At 44.5% G+C, this 19,767-nt stretch overlaps 1 long non-coding RNA gene across 1 annotated transcript; it reads left to right on the top strand.

Moving 5' to 3' along the window:
• The first annotated feature begins 3,062 nt into the window (after positions 1-3,062).
• LOC140658484 (uncharacterized) lies at positions 3,063-15,712 on the top strand. Its single transcript, XR_012044746.1, has 3 exons — positions 3,063-3,191; positions 15,412-15,520; positions 15,613-15,712. It is a non-coding gene; the product is annotated as an uncharacterized lncRNA (long non-coding RNA).
• Positions 15,713-19,767: the final 4,055 nt, after the last annotated feature.

Raw genomic sequence — 19,767 nt, 5'->3', positions numbered from 1 at the left:
TAAGTCCCTGGCAGCAGCTCTGTTGTCCTGTGGCTGTTTGCTTTGCTGTGATATTTGTGCTCTCAGGTGCTCTATTTGCGCTGTGACTTGGATTTTTTTTTTTCTTCCCCTGTAGCTCTGTTAGCAAAAGAAATCTACCAGCACTTCATTCATCATGGGTTTTTTTTCTTCCACGGTAAATATATATAAATAAATAAATCTTTGTCAAGGGAACTCTAATGGTATGCTCCTATGTGGATAATTATTACTTCCCTGTCAGCAAAAGGTTATCAAAATTTTTCTTTTGGGAAAATGCAGTAGAGACTTTTTTCCTGGCAGGTAAATATTGTACAGGTGTTCTTCTCTGGATAATACAGCTGAAATGCTCCTTGTAGGATAACCTGACATAAGTGCTTCTGTTAGGCTGATTTCTGTGTCACTGAAAGACTGTTGACTCGTTTCCTAGGAGGAAAAAAAGCCTTCTGTGGTTTCCTCCTACTGGGAAAACATTATTCAGGCACATGGTTCTGTCAGGAAAATACAAATAAAAATGCTTTTTTTTCCCCTTCAAATGCATCAGAGTCTTGGTTCAGAAAAGCTTTTAAACGTATGCTTAAATCTGGCTGTATTTACAGGGTCAGACTCTTACCTGCTCATCTGTTGACTAGCTGCGCAGCAGGGATTGCTCAGCTAACCAGTTTCTTTAGTGCTGCGAGTACAAGTTCGCAAGTGAAGTGGCAGATTTCCGAGCCGGCTGGAACGGTTCGCTGCCAGAGCCGTGGTTCAGCTGACACGGCTGGGTGGACTTTTTCCTGGAAACAGCTGCCTTGCACTGAATCATCCCCAGCAAGTTATCTGGGGGAAACATCACCTTCTGGAGCATCTGTGGTGGGGGACAGACAGAAAGCCAAACCTTGCCATGTCGTAAACCTTCCTATTTTCTGTCCCCAGCTGCAGCTGGATGGGGCTGCAGTGCCCAGCCCTAAGGCCCCACGCTTAGGAGTGTCTGGAGGAAGCTGCAGATGGCAAATGTCTGTTTATTCTGTGGTGCCCCTGTGTAAACACTGTATTTCTGGGTGGGGGGTGGTTACCTGTCTCTCTCTCTACCCATGAACTGCGGCTGACTTAGTTGCCTTGTGTCAAGCCCCATGGGAGCCAGGAGGAGAGGGGCCCAGAAGAGCAGGTTGGTCCAGGGCAGCGTGCCTGTGCCTGGTGGCTGCCGTCTCTGATGCTTGTTTCTGAGCCTGGTTTTGTCTGAACTTGTAGAAATATATTTCAGAAGGTGTTTTGTTTTTTTTTTTAATTCTTCTCTTCCAACCCTTTTTTGCCACGGGGGGTGGGGAACGGAGAGACTGCTTTGGGCATTTCAGATACTTTTGACTATCAGCTATATAATGAAAGTGTTTGAGATTAAAGAGTAGGCCTTAATTGCTGGCATGAGTCAATGTGCTGCACATGATGTGCATACAGGAGAAAGAGAGAGCTACTCAAGAAAATTACTGCTTTTCACCCTCTTAATTACTGCTGCTCTGAGGTCTAAGTGCTGTTTCTTAGCTGCTTTGTGTCCAGGACAGAGTAAAACGGTTCTGAGAATTAAGAGGAAATGGAAAATGATATGTAGTTCAGACAGGTCTAATTTGGTCTCATTCCTTTCTGTCAGTCTGTCCCCTCCTTGTGAACTCCCAGTGGTCACGCATGCGGAGGGGTGGTGGCATCTCTGCTCTCACAACGGAGCTGAACAGCAGTGGCTGCTCTGGGGAGATGGCTGCAGAGCGGGACTGAGCAAATCTGACATTGGGTTTTTTTCTGTAGGACAAAGACTTGGGTGTGACTTGGTGAAAACTGCTGCCAAAGGTGCTCTGCCTCGGCCATGTGTCCTGGAGCTCAGCGAAGGTAGTGGTTTCCCCAGGGGAAAGTTAAAACATGCTGCTTGCTCTCACACCACGGAGAAAGAATAGTGTGAGGAAATTGGGCAAACGTTAAAGCCAGTGGAGCTCACCTAAGGCAAAAGTAACACACCCTGGAGGAGCAATTTCCTGGAAAAGCAGACAAAACCATGGCCTGCTTAAAGGAATTGGACCCACTGCATGGATCTCATTGTATAACAAAGATATTTCTCTGTCCTCTCTCATAATGTTTTGTTAGTTGGTGCAGAGAGGGGGAGGAAGTGCCGAAATGGTGATCTTTGAGCAAAAGCACAAGCAGGGGTGAAGCGCACAGAATTAGGCAGGGGGCATTTGACTGAGCAGAGGAGGCAGGATTCCTGAGGCTGCTGGGTGCGTGCGGCGAAGACAATATCATGCTTGAAAACAAAGTGGAAAAAGTAGCCTTTAAAGAAGCAGCATGCTAGGGCGAGTGAGGGAGGTCGATGGAGTCATATTGCTTTCATGAGTACAAGGAAATAAAATCCCCAGAGGCACTGGTGCTGTGGGGACTAAGAGGCTGTTGAAGCAAATGCTTTGGAGAGAAAATACACTGTTGGTGCAAAACATCAGTATGGGTTTGAGAGTGACCACAGCTAAGAGGAAGCACAAGGACACCTGATGGGCACAGGGACTGGGAACAGGACATGGGAATTCCAGTTTGCGGACTCTTCCTCCACCCCCAAAACTTTGAATTAATATAAACTTATTCTAGACTCTTATGCCCTCCCCTTGTAAGACCTGTCTTGTCTCTCTGCCTTTCTCATGAGGAATACGTGCCTGCAGACCAGTATAGAGTTTATCTATGAATCCCTGACAATGTAGCATCTTTACTGGATTAACCTCCCCCAAACCAGCAGTGACATATGGGAGACTGCCTCATCCCCTCCAACTCATTTGAGTTGTTATAAATGAGTAAAGCTGAACTTGGAGGAGAGAGAAAAATACCTCCTAAATTTTTAAGCAAATGGGGAATCCAAAGGAAAAGATTTCCCCAAGGTTTAAGCCATTATTCCTTTGATGGGAAGTCACAACTAGGAGTTGTTCAGGCACCAGGGGATGTATTTACAGTACAGCTCTGCACAGTGTAGTGTGAAAGAGGCCTGCTAGCCTTACTATTTCTCTTCCTCTATTAATGAGAAATGTTTGCTTACAGAACAAGAGGAGCACTCTGACTGTCTGACCAGCCTGATACCCTGACCACAAACTGCAGGGTCACGTCCCTCTTGCTTGTGTGTGACAACCCCGCTTTTCAGATCTAGGCTCACACTTGAAATAAACTTCCTCAAGGTAATTGTAGTTCATAATTTGTTTTTGGAAGAGGCTTTCAGTATTCACATATTTATTTCCAGCAGTAGGTGGCAGCAATTTTCTTAGTCCTAATCTGATAAGATCTCTATGTTAATGATTGTAAATTAATGTATTTTAAAAGGTGAAGGCTTCAGTTGCCCTTTTCAGCAGTCATTATTAACTAAGATGTCATCCCTGCTGTCCTCCAGTTAGTCCAGTGCTGGGCAACAGCAGAGACCGGTGCCTGAGCCTTCCCGTCCTGTGCTTGTCTTCTGAAAAGCCCAGCCAGCACCAGGGATGCTCGCTGCCTCAGCCTCCGTGCTGGCGAGGCAGCGTGGGACCAACAGCCAGCCGAGCTGGCCCCTGGGCTCTCAGCCATCAGTGGTGCCACCAGGCACCAGCTCCTTTGGGGTTGTACTTTGGGGATAACGCAGGTGTGGGAAAACATCTGGGCCCACATCCTTGCCTTCAGCTAGGAAGGGAAGTAAACATCTTGGCAAATAATGAAGTACAAAAAACTTATGATGAATGACTAGTTAAACAAAGTCTGAAGAAAAAGAAAAGAGCAGAAATGATCCGTCTCAGAGATAATCAATCTGTGTGTATTACTCTAAGCTGACTTTTCCCCCTCGTACATGCTATACATGTATTTCCAGAAGATGGTCATTAAGAGACTCATTTTTAAATGAAATATATGTGATCAGTATAAAGGTTTGCAACAAGAGAGAGAAGGCATGAGAAATAAATCGAGCAACATTACTATATGAATCTAAAATATAATGGCTCCTGTTATATGTGCATAGAAATAATGATGTTGAAATTAGGAAAGCTTCATCAACTTTAAATGAATAACTGATCTCCAGTGGACAGAGAGAAAACTGATTTTAATGATTGTTTTAAACTAACATTTGGTGTAATAAATGTTTAATGCATTTGTTCTAAAACAATTAACTGCAGTGCCATGTCTTATTCATGGCACAAACACTGTTTCTATTCTGCAGTTTCTCTGTCCTTTCTCAAAGTCTACAGTAAGTTGGGATTTTTAAAGTTGATGATCCATTTCAGAATGTCTGATAAATATACCCCCTACTACTGCTTTTGATGATGTGTCTGGTTGATTTGGCTGTGTCATGTGAAATGCAAGTGCAAGGCCAAGAATCAGACAAATTTATAATTGGGTAATTGTATTAAAACCATATTAAGCTCTGTTCACCCTGAAACATTGCAGGAATTATGACCTGCAGCTTTGCAGTCACCTGTGTTCCATTTCTAGTTGCGTATTAGGAACCCACATGCTATTTCACATTTTAAAATATACCTGTGGTATAATACAGGCAGGTGAAGGAGACTGACCTGCCCAAAATCAGAAAGAGAATTAGAAAGGGATGGGCAGGGGGAAAGAGAAGGATCCTTGAACAACCTGGGCATCATCACCACCGCAATCATTGTGGACAGCTGACCTACTAGCAAGGGAGATAAAACCTTTTCCTGAATCATTACAGGAAATCAGGTGTCAGATCTGAGCTTGTGGGAACTGGTAAAAATGCTCTTGCCTGCGTCTTGGATAAGTGACTAGTTCTAATGTTATGCCCTTAATCAAAGAAGAACAATCAAGGCCTGGCTGCAGTCCTCTAATGCCTTAAGGAACTCCTCCATCACTGTTTTTTGCTCTTTTACTCTGGCTGCTTTTATGTTCTCCCAAGTGTACTCAAAGGGTGAGAGTGCTCGTGGGACTGGACTGCTTGTCTACTTCCAAGTGCTCCTTTTGACCTTGCCCTGTTTCCCCTGCTAAAAAGGTCACATACACAGTGAGCAGAGCTGTTGCAGAGCCACCTTTATGCCTATATAGCCAACATCCTGCCTTTTCCTGTGGTAACAGGGACATTTCACAGCAAACTGTTCCCAACAGAGAAATGCAGGCAAACAAATATGCCTGTCCATTTCCAGGGGCTCTCACAGACTCTCCAGCTTAGAGCAGGGAGGTGAGCAGGAGGCAGCCCCTGCGGCACAGGGCAGAGGGGCTCGTTTAGGAGGAGGTGGCTGGGAGGATGCAGAGCAGGAATCCTCTGCCAGGTGGGAGGAGAGGGATGAGCTCAGGCACTGAAATGGCTTGTCCTGGCACTCGTACACAGCTGGTGTGAGCAGAAAGCAGCAGAGGTGGTGAGGACCAGGCTGTTGTGTCCCAGTCATTTAGGTGCTTTGATTTTTACCTTCTAAGTGAGATTTAGACTTTTTATTTATCTGCTTGATGCTTCTGAAATGTTCTCTCCCTGATGACGTTACCAATATGGGCATTTTCTGGAAACAGGCCATTTAATACCTAATACATTCTTCCCAGGGCCTGGATTGGAGTGATTTTGGTCACTGAAATGCTTCGTGCTTTAAAGTGATTGCTACAGGTGAATATGGGTCTGTGCTTGTCTTCTCCTTGATGGCTCAGCAGGCAGGTTCCTCCCTAGAGTCCCAAGCTTTTCTGCCCCTTGCTACTGCCAGCACTGTAGGTCTTTGGTATGTGATGGCCTAGTGCTGTTTTTTGACCACATGCAGATGTAGATGCTGTGAAGGGTATGTTTGTAGCTTCATGGTAAAGGTTGCACAGGGTTCTGTGACAGCAGGGACCAGCTCCCTTTGTGGGGGATGAAATGTAAGTGCTCTCGTTGTCAAACATGCACCACGCTCGCACCGAGCACAGGCTGCATCTGCTGGGAAGTTGAAAGGCAATGAGTTTGCATTAGACAAGTAAACTTGCAATATGAATTCTCCCTCTCCGAGATCCCTGTATCCCTCATGATGCAGTCCTTTGAGCAAGGACTGCCATGTACTACACGGCTGTGTAGCTTATCACAATAGGACTCTGGCTTGGCTGATGCCTCTAGATACCAGCATGAAATAAATATTAATAACACGGGAGCTTCCCTGCTTACTATATTCCTGTTTCAGACCTTCTTATTACTGCTCCTTTGCAGCTGGAGAAATGGATGCAAAATCATCTTCTCCTTTCAAATAAGGCTAGAGCTGAAAGTGAAAGGGGGACAAAAAGGGCAGCTGAAATAATTACAGGCATAAGGGGACTTTCATTTGAGACAATATGAGGCACGATAAACCCCACTTAATTCTAAGAGCAGACTAATAAACAGGAGTGTGACAGAAGGATGTATAATAACGAATGGCACAGAGAGGGTCAGCAGGGTTATTCCTCACTGTGTGTTTGCAGTATACAAAAGGGATGCTCAATGAAACTCAAAGGTGACAAGCTTGAAATGGATAAATTATTTTTTTTTTATACTGTGCAAAACTTAACCTGTAGATCTCAATTCCACAAGATCCTGCGTTGTTATGAGATATACTTAGGTACAAAGCTGGTAAGGATTTTACATGCCACACTTATTAGATCTATTCAGTTCATTTAAAAGCAATTTAATGTTTTAGCTAGAAATCAGAGGAGGCTGTGTTTCACAAGCAGGCAACTTCCTTCAAAAGTCTCATAAAACATAAAGTGAAGACTATACCAAGAACAACATTTAGCTTTCAAAACTATATGTCTTTCCCTTATGTCTGCCAAGAGGTGCTAAGCAGAGTAAAGGTTGATGAGGCTTATTTTAGACCATGTGCTCTGAAAAGACTGTGCAGGCTCAGGAATACTGAATTTGCAATTGTTTTTTATACTTTCCTTGGAATCAGCTAGCTTAAGAAAGCAAGCTCCCTGTTTTGTTCTGATATAGCAAGTGTTTTATCAGAGTTTTTTTATCAGAGTTTTATCAGAGTTTTTTATCAGAGTTTTCCCTTTATCAGAGGAGATTGTGCCTATCTAAAGGAGAGCGTACTTTACTTTGTATTTCGGATACAGATGATGAAATTCTGATTCCCGAGGCAAAAGGAACCTGCCTTTCCTCTAGTTCTGCTCACTTGATGGAGTTGCCAAAACTCACCCTTTCCCCCGTTGGAAAGGGAGCTGACTAGAAAATCTGTGCTGAATGCAAACATACTGTACTAGGTGGGGTTTTTTTTTTGCTTTTATTGCTTTTATTTTTTGTTGTTGCACTTGATGTTTATTTTTGCTTTCTAGTACTCGCTAGAAGATTCTCACCACTGGAACAAAAGTGATGGAAATATTTAATGCATGACATTATTTATCTTTAGATATTAGTGGAAGTAGGATAAGTGACTGCAGATTTTACTTTGTTGTAAAATTGATTACATCTCTTTTGCATGCTTCATATTATCTGGGGGGATTTCAGTCACGCATATAATTTAGTTACCTTATGGCACTGAGTCGCACCTGCGACTCTGGAACCTGAGAGAATTGAATAGGTTTAGTGCTAACTCGGCAGAGTAAGGATGAATTCCATATAGATGGAGAAAAGTAGGATGAGCTGCTTGATGCAGTGTGCATTGACTCCTACAAACCCAGGGCTAGATTCTGATCTCGGTTACATTAGCACTGACTCCACTCAATAGTTACCGAGGAAATAGCCAGGCCTACCAGGTGTATTCATTTAGGCAGGCAAAAACTGTTGCTGCCTTTTGCCTGTTGATTTGGATGATGATTACCAGATTTGGATACTGGACTACCAGACATGAGACATCCTGGACAGATGGCCACTGTGCATGTTAAGCAAATCTGTAGCTCAGATAACTGTGCTGCATGCATTCGCTGTGTCCCATGTGGGATATTGTGAACATACCACTTCGGACTGCCACTGTTGGCAAATCTGGACTACAGTCTGATTCAAAGCCCTCCTGTATCAATAGCACTCTAGCAATGCAACTGAGCTCTGAACCTGGCCATTTCTAAAGGTACCTTTGAGGTTTGATAATGTTGATAGGCAATTCCTCATTGCACTGAAAAGCATAATTGATGGCTCTCTTCTTATACGTGGAGGATCTGACTTGCCAGGAGCATAGCCAGTAGTTCGAGGGAAGTGATTATCCTTTTCTGCTCAGCACTTGTTGGATGGCATTTTGAATACTGTGTCCAGTTTTGGGCCCTCCGATTCAAGAAAGACGTCAATAAACTGTAGTGAGTTTAGCAGAGGGTCCCCAAGATGGCTGGGAGCTGGAGCACTTGCCCTAGAGTGAAAGGCTGAGGGAGCCAGGCTTGTTCAACCTGAAAAGAGATGGCTTTGGGGAGACCCGATAGCAGCCTCTCGGTACCTATGAGGAAGCATCAAGGAGACAGAGCCAGGCTCTTCACAGTGGTGTGTGGTGGAAGGATGAGAGACAGTGGTCATAACTTCAAATAAGAGTGGATATAAGGGAAGCTTTTTTTCCCCATGAAGACAGTGAAGCTGTGAAACAGCTTCAGGGGCCCAGGGACGTTCTGCACTCTCCTTGGAGTTTGTCAAGACCCAATGGGACCTTGAAAGCCCTGAGTGAACTTGTCTGATCTCATGGCTGACCCTGATTTGAGCAGGGGGTTGGACTAGAGACCTCCTGAAGTCACTTCTAGCCTGAATTGTCCTATGGTCCTAAGCAATTTACATTCCTGTAGGGTCTGCAACCCCTGGGGAGTCTGTGTCACAGTGGGCCAGGCTGTGCTCGGTGGAGGGCAGGAATCCATCCCTGTCCGGAGGATCTTTGGCATTTGTAGCTTGGTGTGAGCTGCTTACATCTCAAAAGTCTCTGGTCTCATATCTGTGGTGTCACTAAAACACCAGCTAGTGTGTAAGAAGAAAGGCTGTACATCCTGACCATATGTTGCATAAGCCTTATTCCTAAATCTTCTTCCTGGGTTGCATCTTATGCTGGGGGTCAGAACCATTAACACATCTGGTGAATTTTTCCCTGGAGTGGTTGATACTAAATTTTTTCCAGTCATGTAACACCTTTGTGGCTGAGAAGATGCAAATAATGATCCAGAGATATTCACTGTAAGCTAGCAGTTTATTTAGCTTCATCCCATTAATACAATTAAATCTGAGATGACGATCACTGATCACTGCACAGCTTCACAGGAATGCCTGGGCATTTGATAAGGTAAAAAGTTTATTTTCTCTGACAGGGTTTGGATGGATGCAATAAAACTGAATCCTGTCCGTCTCTGGAGATTTCTGATGCAATCACTGAAATCCGTGTGTAAACCAGTAAAGAACCTGGTCTTCCAGTTTATTCTGAGTGAGGAACTCTAGCTGCAATGCTAGTGCAGTGCTTCCTTCTAAAGCTATTGTAGAGCTAAATTTTGGTCAATGAGACTCCTTCAGTCCCATAGAGACCTTTGAACAGAAAGTTATTGTATTTTTTGTAGCTTTTTTTTTTTTTTGTAAGGGGGAAATATTCCCACAGGTGCTTAGGAAAATAAAACAAGAACCAGAAGAAGAGCAGGAAAGGTGAAATGCCAAATGTCTCAACCAGTCCTGCTTAGTACCGAACACGGGCATCTATTGAATACAGAAGGCAACAGAAATAACTCTGGTGTTTGTTTTACAATCAGCTAGTTTACACAGAGGACCAGCAGGGGAATTCAGTGCGCTGGCATTGTTGGCCATTTTAATTTTCAAATGCAGCTGAACAATCAATTTTGATCATCAGTCTCACTAACATTCTTACTAAATACGAATCAAGTCATTCAAAGGACTTGGGTTTGCATCTAATTATTAAAATCACTGTATTGGAAACCCCTTTTCACTCCCAGTTTTGAATCTTTTGCTACACGTGAGTCACGTCACCCAAAATAGCCATCCCACGGAGTATCATCTAACCCATCTGGTAGTGCAAATAGTTGAGGGACTCAAAATAACAAGAAAATTGTTTACCTTTCTAAATAGGATATGGAATGACTTTCTTGCCTCTTTACAGCAGCTCTAACATTTACACAAACTTGTTAAGCTGCTTAGAGAGAGGATTGTTTGTCCAGGTAATGCTTCTTTCAGTAAGTTAAGCTGCAAAGAAAGCAGCTGCTTGACTTCACGGAATTTGGGGGATTCTGGAGAAATTGCCTCTGGGAGAAATTTAAATAAATTAATGGAGAGCTTCTGATTTCTTTCCTTCTCTGTCTTTATTTTGAGCAAGTTATTCCCTCTCTACACAGATGGGTGTGTGCAACACTCATAAGGAAGTCATTTAATTATGTAAAGCTGTTCCAGGTAAATATTATTTACAGATGGGTGAAAAATTTTGGATTATACTAATTTGCCAAGAATAACCTCCCTCTTTTCACTCTTGGCAGAGAGGTGTTTTCAGTTGTCATCAAGGTAAGCTGCAGATTGTATACTCCTGTCTGCGTCTTTTTACCCATCTTGACTGTTTTCTTTCTTTGTGATTTTTAAATGGTAACCCTGCAGGCACTGTGCACATAATTGAAGTAAGCAATCTGCTTGTTTATCCCTGTTTTCCATTAATTAGACATGTGCAATCTAAATTTCCTACTGGAAAACATGAGATGACATGCTAAGGGGCCAAATCTGCTTTCCCTTACAAGGCTGAACTGCCAGTGTTGGAGGAGACGTCTCCAGAGCAGGGGCACAGCCGTGTTTGTAGCCATCTCAGCTTGGGCTGGACAGTGAGCAGGGGGTGAACAAGTTGCACTGGAAGAGACTGGAGGAGTAACCGGAGAGGCCCCTACCCTCAGCAGTGCCTGGGTGACCCTTCATGTCCTTCAAGTTCGCTGCAGGCTGGATGTGCTGGAAGGCAAATGCACATCCACAGGACACGGTGAAGCCATGGCGTTGTCCCTGGGCAGTGTGAAATGGTGCTCCAGGAATTTCACGCCCTGCCTGAGCTGGGCTCACAGCTGCATTGATGTGGCTCCCAGATGCTTTTCTGTAGTCAGATTTCTTTTTTCCTACTTTGTTCACTGTTGACCTAGTGGCTCAAATCTTCACTTTTATAAATAACCAAGGTGCAACCCCTAACCTGAATAGTTACTTTTGACCTACGGCAGCACAGGTAAGGCCTAAAGGTACTGCTATGCTGCTATTTGCTAAGGGATCTCTATGGTTCCCAGAGACAATTTTATTCAGAAACGGCCCAGCTCTGCACTGGCCACATATTCAAAACGGGCTAGTGATCAGCTGTCAGGTTCAGCCAAGAAGTGAAGAATCTGCCGGGAGTGAACTTCCTAAGAAGAACTCAAAGAGGTCTTGTGCTGGTTTTGGCTGGGATAGAGTTAATTTTCTTCCCAGTAGCTAGTATGGGGCTGTGTTTTGGATTTGTGCTGGAAACAGTGTTGATAACACAGGGATGTTTTCGTTACTGCTGAGCAGGGCTTACACAGGGTCAAGGCCTTTTCTCTTCTCACCCCACCCCACCAGCGAGGAGGCTGGGGGGGCACAAGGAGCTGGGAGGGGACACAGCCGGGACAGCTGACCCCAGCTGACCAAAGGGACATCCCACACCGTATGGCGTCATGCTCAGCATAGAGAGCTGGGGAAGAAGAAGGAAGGGGGGATGTTGGGAGTGATGGCGTTTGTCTTCCCAAGTCACCGTTAGGCGTGATGGAGCCCTGCTTTCCTGGAGATGGCTGAACACCTGCCTGCCCATGGGGAGGAGTGAATGAATTCCTTGTTTTGCTTTGCTTGTGCACGCAGCTTTTGCTTTACCTGTTAAACTGTCTTTAACTCAACCCATGAGTTTTCTCACTTTTACTCTTCTGATTCTCTCCCCCATCCCACGGGGGAGGTGGGGGGGAGCGAGTGGCTGGGTGGGGCTTAGTTGCTGGCTGGGGTTAAACCACAACAGATCTTCATGTAACAGGAAAAAGCAAACTGTTTTCAGCCTGCCCACAAATGAGAAGAGAGGAGAGGGAATAGCCTCAGCTCTGGGTGTGCAGAATGGCAGGTAAGTGGAGAATTTCATAAAGGAATGGGTCAGTGAAAATTGAGCTCTGATGTAAGTCCTGAGGCAGTCATAAGGAAAATCTTTGGAAGTAGAAGAAACTAGTACTGTTTTTTGAGGTGGTTGTCTTGTAGCAAGGACACCAAGCTGGATGAATATCCCCAAGGTATTCTGCTGCTCCGGCAAGTGACAGGAGATACTCAGTCTCTCCTTCCCAGTTTGTGCAGGATCAAGTGCTGTTTTCAGCATCCTGGCTGTGGTAACTGAGTAGCCTGCTCTCGGGCACTGGTGTCTGGGTGAAGAGCCTGTAGGGAGGGGTCTCCCCTGCGCAGGAGACCTTGCTGCCTCCCGGCAGGGTCGGTGGGCTCGGACACTTTGGTCTGGATCCGCCGACGGACAAAGCTGGGCAATGTGCCTCTGTGCTTTGTGAGCCTGGGGCCCACTGCTTTTCACTGAAAGGGATAAGTAAGTGGTTCTTTGAAGCTGATGGCCTCTTTTGTCTGTGTATATATGCCATAATCCCACTGCAATCCTGTAACAACCTCCCTGATGTCGGCCTGGCCTTGTACACACATTAATGAGCTATCGCATACTAACTCCCTGCCCAGCCCACAGCCTCTTTCCTCTTGCCTCCCCTCTGTTGCTCTGAATCATTTTTCTTTTGCTTGCTTGTTGCTTGCCTGCAGTGATGGGTGTGTGCCCTTTTGCTCACTGGGAGTCTGGCAGTAAATCATACGTTTGCTTTTTTTCTTTTTACATTCTGGAGCAGCTGCTCTGATTAGTTTGAAGCAGAATAAAAGACCTATAAATGGGGAGGATCCTGAAGGTAAGTACTTTACTGTGGACTTAATGTCAAGGTACAGTACACATAGTAGCTTTTACAGGGACCATTTAAAAACTGTTATCCACTGTATATTTTAAGGGCAGAACATAATTCAGACATCTGATTGACTGCTCTTGAACGTTGATTCTTGCTCTACAATTTTTATTTTTAATAAACCTTGATCTGAGAACTTTTGAGAAGTTATATTGCGTTCATCACCTTTAGTGGATTACTTCTGCTGTCTGAGTTGTGCCAGATTTGTGGTGACAATAAGGCAGGGGAAGGAATGGCAAGCTCTATCAGAGGAGCAGTGGAAAAGTCACTCCTGTAAATTTGAGGACTGCTTAAGAATTGCCTTCCCTTTTCACTGTCGAAAGCGTTATTTCTGATATTTCTCCTGGTTCTGATTACTCCAGGGAGGACATGATTCAGTGATCTCAGATCCCTGCAGAGACCATGACACCGTGTTAGTCCCTCTCGCAGGAATGGGGAAATGACAGTGACCTCCAGGGTACCCTCAATAGGCAAAGCATTGCCATTCTGAAGCACTGAGTCCAGGGATTTAACACAAGGATTTAGGAAGGGAACTGGACTTGAAATGTACTTCAGAAAGCTGTCAATCAATGGTCTGTAGCTTTCAAGTCAGACTGTTGCTCTTGAATGTATTGTTGCAGTAGTCTTTAAACTGAGTCTTCCTCACCGCATCTCTAGTAAAATTATGGTGCTTCCTATAACCCTTTTCCTGCCCCTGTTCCCATCTGCCCCCAGACGCAGTCTCTGTGTTTCCCTTGGTGTTTGCAGAGTTCCGTGTTTGACCAAGACTGTCTTCATGCCTCCAGAGAAGTGTTACTGGGTTTGTTGCATGGGGCGGGGGGTTTGAGCAGCTCCTGCAACCGGAGGGCTTTTAATGAACAACTTCTCTGGGGCTCTCCAGATATGCTGATCACCAGAATCCTCCCAAAAAGCATGATTTTCACCCAATTTTACACCTAATTTGCTTCCACTTCCCCTCTCATGGTCATGAGAGATGCTGACCGGGGTTTCTCCACCAGTATGCACTCTGTGCTCCACTTCTCAGTTGTTTTTATCATGTCCCCATCACCCCACCATTTCACACAGCTGCTTTGACTCCTCTCCATGCTGTTCCCTAGCTCAGCAAAGAGCTCCCTGTTTCCCAACCCCTGCCCTTTTCTTGAGTCTTGGGACGTGTCCCCCTCTCAGAAGGTTTCGGTCCGTAGGGTTTACACCACAAAGGGGGTTTCTTTGGATCTTATGAAGTGCTTGAAGTCAATGCTGTGATTCTGCTACTTGAGCTAAGGCTGTCTCTGATGTGCCCGCTCCAAAGCTGTGGTTATTTAAATTCCAAGGCAACTGACATGTCTGCTCTGCTCAGGCGACTGGTGCTGTACATTGGTTTCCAAATAGTGGCTTCTTTATTTTGGAAGTAAAAGAGGTGCCTCTGGCCCTAAGCAGTTCGACGGAAGCTGCACACTGGAGGTTTGATGGAGGTGGAGGCTGGAGAGCATGGGCAGTATGTGCCTGCATGGAGCAGACATACCTATGCACTTGTCTTCCACCTGTTTTCTGTCAGGGAATATTAATACAAGTAGTTTCCACATGCATGTTCTGTTTCCTTTAAGACAGGGTATAACTCTAGTGTGCTTGACATTTCCAAGTACTGGCATTTTTACATAGGTAAGAAACCTTCAAGTCTGAAACACACTAAACAGCTTCTTACAGAAATTCAAGCCAATTTTAGAATATTACCGTGTTATCACAAGCCAAAAGTATTGGCAATCAAAGGTGTTTTTGAAGCCGTTAGCTCCAGTTCCACTGACTTGTTTTGGTTTTTTGTCTTTGATAACACTCATTGCTTTTGAGGAAATGAACTCACTGACAGCTTGGAGGGCAGGACTGGCCTAGGCATAGTGAAAAGAACTCAAAATGCTTGTCGTGGTTTAACCCCAGCCAGCAACTAAGCACGACACAGCCGCTTTGTCACTCCCCCCCAGTGGGATGGGGGAGAGAATCGGAAGGGTAAAAGTGAGAAAACTGATGGGTTGAGTTAAAGACAGTTTAACAGGTAAAGCAAAAGCTGCGTGCACAAGCAAAGCAAAACAAGGAATTCATTCACTCCTCCCCACGGGCAGGCAGGTGTTCAGCCATCTCCAGGAAAGCAGGGCTCCATCACGCCTAACGGTGACTTGGGAAGACAAACGCCATCACTCCCAACATCCCCCCTTCCTTCTTCTTCCCCAGCTCTCTATGCTGAGCATGACGCCATACGGTGTGGGATGTCCCTGTGGTCAGCTGGGGTCAGCTGTCCCGGCTGTGCCCCCTCCCAGCTCCTTGTGCCCCCCCAGCCTCCTCGCTGGTGGGGTGGGGTGAGAAGAGAAAAGGCCTTGACCCTGTGTAAGCCCTGCTCAGCAGTAACGAAAACATCCCTGTGTTATCAACACTGTTTCCAGCACAAATCCAAAACACAGCCCCGTACTAGCTCCTGGGAAGAAAATTAACTCTACCCCAGCCAAAACCAGCACACTGCTGTATCTAAAGCCACTGTTCAGTCTTTGAATGTGAGATTAAATAATATCCCTTTATTTCCATAAATGTTTCTCTTTGCAGATGTACTGGGAGAGGGGAATTCAGTGCTTTAGAATGCATGGACAACAGAGGATGACAAAGCCTGAAAACAAATGTCCTGAAAAGTGTTTATTACCAGGCATTAAAACAGGTAAGGCTGGAAAAAGTATTTTAGCATAGCTTTTCTTTGTTGACTGCTGCCAGTATGTTTGACTGCTTTTTTTTTTCTCATCTCATTCATAGGATATGGTCACTGATGCTTAAAGAGACCTTGAAATATTGACATCAGAATTGAATTACTGATGTGATAAATTAGAGGACTACTCAAACAGGTCACGCTGGAACAGCCTGCCAGGTGAACGGGTGGATGTGCAGGTGTGTAAGTGTGGAGTACCTTTTTCTTGCCAAATGTATTTCATGATGTATACTTCAGAAAAACGAAGGAACCTCTTTTCTGCTAAATACTATGTTGCATAAAAGCTAGAGGATCTTTATGCCTACGTTTGCACTCGAGGTGAAGCGAGGTCTTGAGGAAGGGTCTTGGCACGTGAGCCTCTTCGCCATGCCTCTGGCCTCTAGGGCTGTGCTCAGAGGAGCCAAGCCAGACTCCTGCAGCTCTCCTCTCCAGCCCTCCCCACCTGGGGCTCGGCGTGGGCTGCCCTAGCTGGGAGCTGTGCTGCTGCGGCTACGCAGCGTGGGTCATTTAACACGCTTGGCTCTTTCTACGCTCTCTGGCAGGCCCATCAGCAACTGCAGCATGTGAGTGTGCAGAGCCAGGGAGGACCCTTGTGCAGACATAAGTGGGAACAGCGAAATTCTCCTTTTCTGCATGTCAGGCTAGCCCGGTGCTTCAACTGGAGTTGAAGCCCAGTTATCTTTTTGGGAAGCAAAAGAATCAGACTCTAGAATTTAACCTTGAACTTTACATTTTAGTAATGGTGCTGGTCAACTTGAAAAAGAGACACTTGTTTACAGTATGATCCAGGTATGTAGGTTTAATACACGATTTATCTATCTGTGAACAAGGACATGAAACAACATTTAAAGTTGATTATTATTATTTTTACCACATTTCTCCACTGCCCTGAAACTCCATTTCATTTTCATCTGAAACAACATTTTTCTTTTCCTTTTGCCAACTGACCTGGAAAATCCATTATTCAACTAAATCTAAGCTACCCCAAATATGTGTAGCTTCTGTCCAGAAAAGTAATTTGCATTTTTTTGCCATCAGTCCAGAGTTTCAGACCATTTGTTGTACTCTTCCCTTCATTGTTATGATTTGCTCTGTTCTGTGGCCTGAAATACGATAATCTGAGCAGAACAGAAATGCAAAATAGGATGATTTTTACAATCAGATTTAAAACTTCTATTGCTTGCTACAAACACAAGTAAACAAAGTGCTGTATTGATTTCTTCTTTTCTAGAAGCACCAGCAAAAAATGGAGAGGGGAAAAGAAATCTGTAATAGAAAAACATATAAGATCAACATCAGTATTTGTTGATTTCTAAGTTTTATTTCCTTTTACTTTTTAAACTAGTTTTTTCAAACCATCCACTTGCAGAAATTTGCATTTTATGAGGACAAAGTTACAAAATATGATGAGATCATTTTAGGTAACTTACCTCTTCTTCCTCAGCTTGTGGCATCTAAAACTAACTGTGCTTGTCATCTTTTCAGTAATTTCTTATCATTGAAGTTAAAATATAATCTAAGTTTTCACCAAATGAGCTGTTCCAAGATCAGTTTGCCAAACTCTGTATTGCAGTGGGATTTCTGCAATTATGATTAGATACTGCCAAACAAAAATGATCTGTGGAATACAAGTGAATCCAACGTTGATAAGCTTCTCTAAATCCCAGAAGAGGTTAGAAGAAGCACAACTTGCATTTCATCTTTTGTCTCTGTGTCTCTGCCAACCCCAGTTTTGCTGGGAGATACCGCACAACTGAAAGGGGATGAAGGGAGGAGAAATGAGGGGCTGATGGAGGGCTTTTCTATTATTAGGGGCTGATCTGCTTTAGGATGTTTGTTGGTGCTCACCAGAGGTCTCAGAAGTGCTGGATCGATTGTTTGTGTAGCTATGTTCCATCCAGAGGACAGAAATCACCAGTACGAGAGTTTCTGTGTTTGTGCGCTAATTATTTCCCCCCCCCTGCCTTTTTCTAGCTGATTATTGGTTCTCCCACCAAAAGTGAAATAAACAGTCAAAGGCAGCATTTGTCTTAGTCTTGTCTGAGAAATTCCCAATGGGAAGTGGAAGCATATTTCCACTATCTGTTAGTGGATTTTACATTCCTGCTCCACAAACTATTCTGCACATGAAAAAAAGCTCTCCATTTGAGCAGTTTCCCTAACAAGCTTCATAGCTGTTTGCTGGATTAAGGCAAAGTTAGGATTTGTGTTTTATTTTAATTAATCCCAAACAGTGCTTCCATTTCTGCTGTTGGCCAGTCAAGAGAGACAGGTAAATAGTCAATATGCTGTACCTTTTTACTCTTTTACAGAAATATAATGCCTACTGCATGAAGATGTTACCTCTGCTGTAAGCCTGTCGTGTTATTCTTTGGGGAAGGGAATTCTTATTTTCCAATCCATATACTTATGCAAAGCAGTCACTCCTCTTACACTCTGTACATGCAAAATGCTTAATAATTTTATCTTCAGCTTTCAAGCATAAAAGCGAGAAAGTTACCCTATTCCAAACTTAACTACTTGTGTATGTTGTTGGTATCAAACAAGATTACTGCTTGGAAGATAGTGCATTTATCTTTCACTTGAAATAACCCAGGAGAATGTCAGATGCAAAATGATTTTTGAAATCTTGGCATTTACTGCTGCTTTATACTGTCTGTGTGCAACTTCAGTCAACAGCAGTGACATTACTGTGCGAGTCCCTCCAACTGAAGGGAATTGACACCCTATTAAAACTCCCTCTTTGCAGAGCTGAACTGGAAATATGTTACTATGCAGCTCTGTGTTTATCTGCTGACAAGTGGTGATCAGAATCATGGCTGCTACCAGCCAGACAGGATTCTCTCCTTGTCAGTTTATTCCTTCCTGTAGCTAATCCTTCATCCGGTGTTATCCGGCCGCCGATGTCCTCCTCATTCCTTTCACAACAGGCTCTCTTTGCTTTGGCTTTTGTCCCATGTAAACGCAGCCCTGCCAAGTCTTTCTGTGATGAGCTCCCTTCCATGCTCTGCTGTTGCAGCATCAGCATCTCACACCCTTGCGGATCAGCGCTTCCGCCTCTCTCTGCTCCAGCAATGTGGGTGCTGCTGGCAGAGCAGCCTGCGGAAAGCATGGGGCCCTGGGCAGCAGGACGCAGTGGGGCTGGAGATGGTGGACACAGCATGGGGGTGGGTGATGCTCTACAGCATCTGCAGGTTTGCAGACCTGCAGGTCTGTCATTGTCACCTGGTTTTAGGGAGGCTGGATGCTTGTGCCTGGCTGCAACGGGGTTATCTACCAGCTTTGCATCACTGCCTGCTGAAATTAATTGCTGGGAAGGGTTGATGGTGTTTTCAGAGAGATGGACTTAGCTTTCAGCCTTATTTCCTCTTGCTTAAGGTGGTCATTGCAGGGTCTCTTCTGAGCAGGAGCATACACACACACATGCATAGTTTCCATGCGTGGCCATATTTCCCAAAGATCAGACCTGAATCTGTGCTGTTATATACAAAAGACTAGACATAAAGTCAATAAGTGGGACTTTACACAGCTGTAAATTCTCTCATCCTGGCATGTTCCCATTCAGGTAAGAAAGATGTGAGAATCATGTAGATTCAGAAGCAGAGGTTCATGGCAAGACTGGGGGTCTCCTGATCACGTCCACGGATGATGACCCCTTCTGGAACTAGCTGTGTTAGTGGTAGGATTAATTAGGGCAATTTATGCCCCCCCAATTTACCCTATTCATGCTGGAGGCTGCTCACTTTGTACCCCAGCTCTGACAAGCAAACTGCTCAGGTGGGAGCTCTTTAATTTCTGCTATTTAAAGTCAAAACAAGCCTATCTTATTTGACTGAAGCAGGACAGAGCGCAAGGTACTCAACCGGCAGATCCATTGATCCTTGGCAGGCGAGAAAAGAGCAGCTGGGAGGACAACCTCCGCTGGTGGCAGTCAGAAGAGGATGTTTGGCCACAATCTAATTGTAAGGGATGTGGGTGAGTCCATGGATAGATTGATTAAAATTGATTAAGGAAGTGTATCTGGGGACTCTTGCAAAGCTAACTGAAGTCGGTGGAAAAGAGTCTTTTTCACTGAATTCTCTGGCATTGGATGAAAACCCTAGAATACCCCATCATGGAATAATTGGGAAAGAATTGAGAGATTTAACAAATCAAGGATTGGAGAACTAAATGGGATTCGAGGTGATGCATTCAGTTCCTGG

Source organism: Ciconia boyciana, chromosome 12, assembly GCF_034638445.1.
Source record: "Ciconia boyciana chromosome 12, ASM3463844v1, whole genome shotgun sequence".
NCBI classification, from domain to species: Eukaryota; Metazoa; Chordata; class Aves; order Ciconiiformes; family Ciconiidae; genus Ciconia; species Ciconia boyciana.
Note: the sequence above shows the minus strand (reverse complement) of the source record. Positions and strands in the feature narration are given on the sequence as shown.